The following is a 6372-nucleotide window of genomic DNA, read 5'->3' as shown; positions in this document are numbered from 1 at the left end:
CATTTAGATTTTTAGTGGGCCACGCCAGGGAAAGAGCCAAATAGCCAATGCTAATATAATATGAGCTCAATAATTTTGTAGTTAACTCATTATGTTACTATAAATGTCTTCTTCTAGAATTATGGGTTTGTTGAGTCTACAAATAATGGAGGAGGCTCATCAAACCATTGGTACAAAGTATCTGGCACAGATGGTAAGGAGACAAACATAGAAATCATCTTTGAAGATCAATTTAACAATCTATTACAATCATCAATTAATCTTCCAAATCAGTGTTGACATTATCATCAGCTACAAAATAGTAAAACATTGTCCATTCAATAGGAATTTAAGGCAAAATACTAGAGAGATATCAATACCATACATTCTATAGGGGCCAAAGAATAAAGAATGACAGTCATGGGGCATTTATTTACATCAAATATTAATATTAGAATAGAGAGTTGAGTATTATGAACTCAGAGCATTATTTATAGATAACAAATAGTTACAAGAAGAATCATTATATCATTCTTTAGCAAAGAAAACTTATACTTGAAAAAAAAAAAAAGGTAATAATATCTACTCACACTGGAAACACCAATTGTGGATTACCTATATTTTAGAAAAAGTGATTTAATCAAACAAGGTGATTTAAAGAGGATAAATATAAGGATATTAATTATATCAAGAGAAGCATATAGAGAAGTGAATCCCAAATAGCATATAACTGGGATAGGGAACATTACAGGATTGTATCTGCCATGTACACCTGCAAACCATATGTTGAATATAGAATTATAATGTCAAGTCAAGGAAGTGAACGTAAGGAGTTTAAGACCATATTGTATCTTACAATTGAGAAATCTGTCAATGTCATCTTGCATACTCAATATCAAGAATCAAATTTCACAGCAAGAATAGTGAAGTCATTGAACAATAACATTGTTGGTTAATAATTAAGGTTAAGGGTTGAGTTATACAAATACTTAAAAGATATTATTTTGTAAGTGAAGTCATTGACTAGAAAGGAGTATTTTATAATTAATCTAAAGGAGTATTTTATTGCAATTCGACCTCATCCGCGTAGTATAAAGATTAAAATTCAGAGGTGAAAGATTACTCACAATAAAAAGCTATATAGTAGTCCCACCCAAATCTATTTTAGAACACCAATAAAAAAGGTGAGGTCACATGCATATGGTGAAACCATCATGAGTAGTACATAGAACAAGGTTATGAGTGTAAGTCCAACTCTACCAACCCATGGAAACAAAATCCTAATCAACATCCATCTTGAACGAGTAATCCATGATAATATTTATATTAAAAAATATGACTCCAAGGAGGCAAGGGCCCATCATGTCAGGTTTAAGATATCCTTATCTATAAAGTTTAAATATCACAATCACCAATATTGGCAACACCCTGCTCCTACCTTATAAGGTTTTGGGTAGTCTTGGGAATAAGATTGATTGTCCTCCAACAATTCAAGCTGATAGACAATAGACCAAAAACAACCATAGAATCTACCAGTGAATTCTCCTTCTTATAGGCATGTTTTACTTTCTCTGTATCAAAATTATAAAGAAGGTTAAGGATGTCATTGAGGATAGTATTCACATTTCACCCTGCCCTAGAACAACCTTTAACCACATCAATAATGATTTTAGAGTCCTCCTCAATTTCCAATTTTGTGCATCCCAACTCAAGGGAAAATTTCAACCCCCACAAGAGGGCCATACCCTCCACTTTGTTGACAGTATGGTCCCTCAAAGGACCGACATACACATCTATAAGGCAACTCCTCCCATTATAGATTAATCCTCCCACAACCTCTTTATCACTACTCTTTACGCTTTAGATTTCTCACAAGAAAAATCTTTTCAAGAAAGCAAGTGAAGAGACAGTTTGAAATTAGATCTACTTTAGTAAGGACACTAGAGTTTCAAGGATGTGGCAGAATTGTTTTTAATTATGGATGCTTTTTTATTTCTCTGATGAAATAAACAGAGTTTTAATAATGCCTATGTTTAAAGGATATGACCACAACTTTGATAATCCACAGTGCAATTTGAGAATTGCGAAGGACTGCAATAATTGGTTACATCAATGCTACGTTTAATTTTTTTTGACTTATCTTTGTTTCAGATTGTGAATTGTATAGCAGCAGGCTTTGGCTTTTGGCAACTTATAGGCTAGAAATGGCGGTATTGTTAGTTTTCCATGCTTTTTACCAGTGCTTCTTATATGAACGTTGTTGTACTTGATAGATATATCCAAAATATCTATAAGATAAACATGGATGGTCGTTATGGGTCTAGTAAGAGATCTCGCACCCAGCAAGATGATACTGCTGATAGGAATGCTGACCGTAAGCATCGTCGTCCTGGGGGTGAAAGAGATGTAATGCCTGGTGTAGATGATACAGTGTACCGTATCTTCTGTCCTGGAAACAAAATTGGAAGTGTCATAGGGAAGGGTGGCAATATTATTAAATCATTGAGGCATGACACACGGGCGAAGATTAAGGTGGCTGATGGCATTCCTAGTGTAGATGAAAGAGTCATTATTATATTTAGTACAGCCGAAAAGGATCAAAGAAAAGATGGTGATGACAATGATGAAGATGATTACATGAAGCCTCAATGCCCTGCCCAAGATGCAATCTTTAGGGTTCATGAGAGAATTGTTGATGACGAGGGAGGAGAATCAGAGGACGAGGATGATAATGGGAAGGGTAAACAAGTGACTACATGTCTGATGGTGCCTAACAATCAAATTGGTTGCTTACTTAGTAGAGGTGGGAAGGTTATCGAGAAAATGAGGTCTGAGACTGGTGCACAGATTAAGATACTTCCAAAGGACTAGCTTCCTACTTGTGCTATGGCAACTGATGAACTTGTCCAAGTGCAGTTTTATATGATGATCATGTCGTGGTTTGGAGAGTTCTTTGTTGCTATTTGGCTACTAGTCTTCATAATAGTTTGTAGTTTTTTAGTTTGTTGTGGACTGCCTTGTTGCTTGAACTTGATCCTTTGCAAGCATTTTTTAAAGGGACAAAAGTACAAGTGCTCCTTAGTGTGTGTTCTGTTTAATTATATTTTGTGGAAGTGGAAGTTAGTCACAGTTTGACTGATATGTTTGAGCTTTTAGAAGGTTGCTTCTAAGTTGTATTTATGATTCTATTGTTTAGATTGTGGGAACTCCTCATGTAGCAAAGAAAGCATTGTTTGAAGTTACCTTACGTCTGCATGAAAATCTGCCAAAGGAACATTTTCCTTTAAACAATCCTGTATCTGGATTTCCACAGAATCCTTTTGTTCCCTTGGCTGGACATCTATTCTCATCAGCAAATATTTTACCCCAAGGCTTTGTTCCTGTTGGATTTTCACCAACTACTATTGAGGGGTATAGGGGTGAAAGTGGTCTAGGATGGCCCCTTGGTTCTGCTAGCCTTCCAGGTATTTCTGGTTTGGGTGGTGCTGCACAGAGACGAGATGATGGGTCAGCCGAAGAATTTTTGTTTCAAATGCTCTACCGAAATGAAAGAATTGGTGGTGTTATTGGTAAAGGAGGCAGCACAATAAATCAAATTAGGCATGAAACTGGTGCAACAATTAAGGTTGTAGATCAAGAGGTTGACTGTGATGAGCATGTGATATTAGTGACATCTAAAGAGGTAAGAACTTTCCTGATTATGTATTGAGGACATGATTCACTAGAGAATGAATTGTCTAATTTTTATTGAAGTGGTTGGTTATTCAAAGTCCCTCCATTAATTGGCAATCTGGTTCATTATGTAGTACGTGGATGACAGGTCTTCTCTCACTCTGGAAGCTGTTCTTCAATTGCTACCCAGAACTAGTGACAAATCAAAGGAGGAAGGGAAGGAAAATATTATTACAGTAAGGTTTCTTGTGCCATCAAACCAAATAGGTTGCATCTTGGGTAAAGGTGGTAGTATTATCTTGGAAATGAGGAAGAGAACAAGAGCAAACATGCGTATAATGTCAAAGGACAATCTTCCTAAATGTGCCACTGAAAATGATGAGCTTGTTTAGGTGGGACTTTCATTTTATATTTTCTATTGCACCTTTGATTTCTAGATGAAATTTACTTGCAAGAATATATTTTATTCTTATTACTCCATTGGTAAATATAATATTTTATTCCTGGTGTGCTCTTTTCAGATTGTTGGAGAATTTGATGTTGTAAGAGAAGCTTTAGTTCAAATTGCATCTAGGCTAAGGGCCAACATTTTTAAGGATAAGGACGGTGGTGCAAGTGTTAGTTCTATAGTTCTTGGATCTTTATCATTCCTTAATATGCCCGGTGGAGTTCCTACCTCTGGCTTTGGAGGGCGGCAAGATTTGGGGTCACCTGGTGGAATGTATTCACTTTCTGGTTTAGATTTGCAAGGAACAGCTGGAGAAAGGCTTTCATCAGGCTATGGAAGTTATGGAAGCCTGCAGGTGCTTTTTCTAAAGTATTTTATTCATCCATGAGTTTAAGTATATTTTTATGATGTGTCTTCCATGATTTCAAATATCTACATGTGATGTTCAACTGGTTTTTATTTTTTAATGTTTGATTTTTTTAGACTGGTGGAGCTAGTGGTTATGGGGCGCTATCTAGCTATTCAACAAGCCAAGCATCAATTGCAGGGTAATATTCTGTGTGCTTAACTTAATTTATAGATTTATTATTTCCTTTTCCCACTATTTAAAATTATCTGTATGTAGTTTTGGAGCTTCTATCATCCTTGTTTTTTAGGTCATCACTAGGAGTGATAAAGAATGCCTTGGGGACAAATGTGGAGGTCACTGTTCCAAATAAGGCTGTTGGTTCTATTCTTGGAAGGGGTGGATCAAATATAGCACATATTTGTGAGGTATTTCCTATATACATTAATTGAAATTGAACTTGTCTGTAGTCCACCTACTAGTCAACTATGTTTGCCTTTTCAATTGGAATGGGGTTTACCTGCCAAATAATTTTTTACATTCTTTTAGATATCAGGAGCAAAAGTGAAGTTGCATGATTCAAAACCTGGTGGTTCGGATAGGATTGTTGAAATTTTTGGAACGCCAGAACAGACGCATGCAGCACAGAGCCTACTTCAAGCATTCACAATGTCTGGTCAAGGAGCACGTCCGACACGTGGTTACTAGATATTTTTAAACTTACTTGTCAGGTGAAATGTTTATCCTGGTTACTTTATTTACACTGATTAAGTAGGCTTTCTAAGAATTTTAATTTTCATGTAGACATTTTATTTTAAAAAACACAATGCTTCCTTGATGCTCAAATGTGGGCATTTCAAGATTTTGATGTTCCTGTGTTTTCCTTTGTGTACTTATATCCTCAACTAAAACAACCGCGATCTATGAAGCCTAGAGCTAGTCCATCCTTTAGTTGATGCCTCAACCTAAATTTGAAGACCAGATGAGAAGAGCTGTGGAAGCTTAGTCTGTTGGAAGCTTATCCGGACCTACTAATCTTAAAATTTTATTGAAGCCTCTAGGTGCTTCCTTTTCTATCATCCAAAGTATGTTTTAGAAGTAAGAGATCCTCTGGCGTAGTGCTTTGTGCACTGGCTTAATCTTGTGGGACAAACTTAACTTTGAAGGTGAGGTGAGTAGTGGTATCACATAGATTGCCTTTTGCATTTGTTCTAATCTCAGAGTTTCTCAAGTGATTTGGAAGAGGCTATAAACCATCTTACAGATCATTGGTGATTGTGTCACTTCTTATAGGATCATTGATTGCCAAGGAGGTCTCCCCAACACAAAATCCTCAACTGGCTTTGCACTTGGCCCTGACTGCAACATTCTTTGCTGGGATTTTTCAAGCAAGCATGGGCATTTTCAGGTTGATGATTTACTTGTCTAATAATGCAATATTGTCACTATGCAAGCCTCTCAATGTCTGTCCTTCATAGGATTCTTCTTTTATAGAGAAGATACATGTGACTCTACATAATTGAGTGGGAGGCTTGCACTAAAATCTCATGTAATTCAATGGTTTTGACAAGTCCCATATTTCTATTTTTAGTTATGTAATTCTGCTTATAATTTGGGATGGCATGAGAAAGTCATATTGATTTATATAACTATTTAAAGTTCGTGGACAACACTAGAATCTTTTTCAATGGAGCCAAACAACTGGATTTTTGTCACTAATAGTCTGTGTCACATCATTTATGATTCTACTACAGGTTGGGATTCATTATAGACTTTCTATCACATGCAACTATCGTGGGTTTCATGGCTGGAACAGCCACTATTGTTTCTCTCCAATAGCTAAAAGGCATTCTTGGTCTTCAACATTTTACTATAGAGACAGACATAGCGTCTGCCATGAGATCAGTATGGGGACAAACTCACAAGG

General features: G+C 36.3%; 1 pseudogene across 1 annotated transcript; it reads left to right on the top strand.

The window, feature by feature from the left end:
- The first annotated feature begins 2280 nt into the window (after positions 1-2280).
- LOC149544572 (KH domain-containing protein At4g18375-like) lies at positions 2281-5170 on the top strand (annotated as a pseudogene). The gene is made up of 7 exons (XR_016355289.1): positions 2281-2889; positions 3176-3661; positions 3786-4043; positions 4173-4454; positions 4583-4647; positions 4756-4873; positions 4995-5170. The product of XR_016355289.1 is annotated as a KH domain-containing protein At4g18375-like (transcript).
- Positions 5171-6372: the final 1202 nt, after the last annotated feature.

Source organism: Cupressus sempervirens, chromosome 8, assembly GCF_028749045.1.
Source record: "Cupressus sempervirens isolate cs-2001-9-10 chromosome 8, ASM2874904v1, whole genome shotgun sequence".
Taxonomy (NCBI): Eukaryota; Viridiplantae; Streptophyta; class Pinopsida; order Cupressales; family Cupressaceae; genus Cupressus; species Cupressus sempervirens.
The sequence above is the reverse complement of the archived record's forward strand: the minus strand, read 5'-3'. Positions and strand labels throughout refer to the sequence as shown.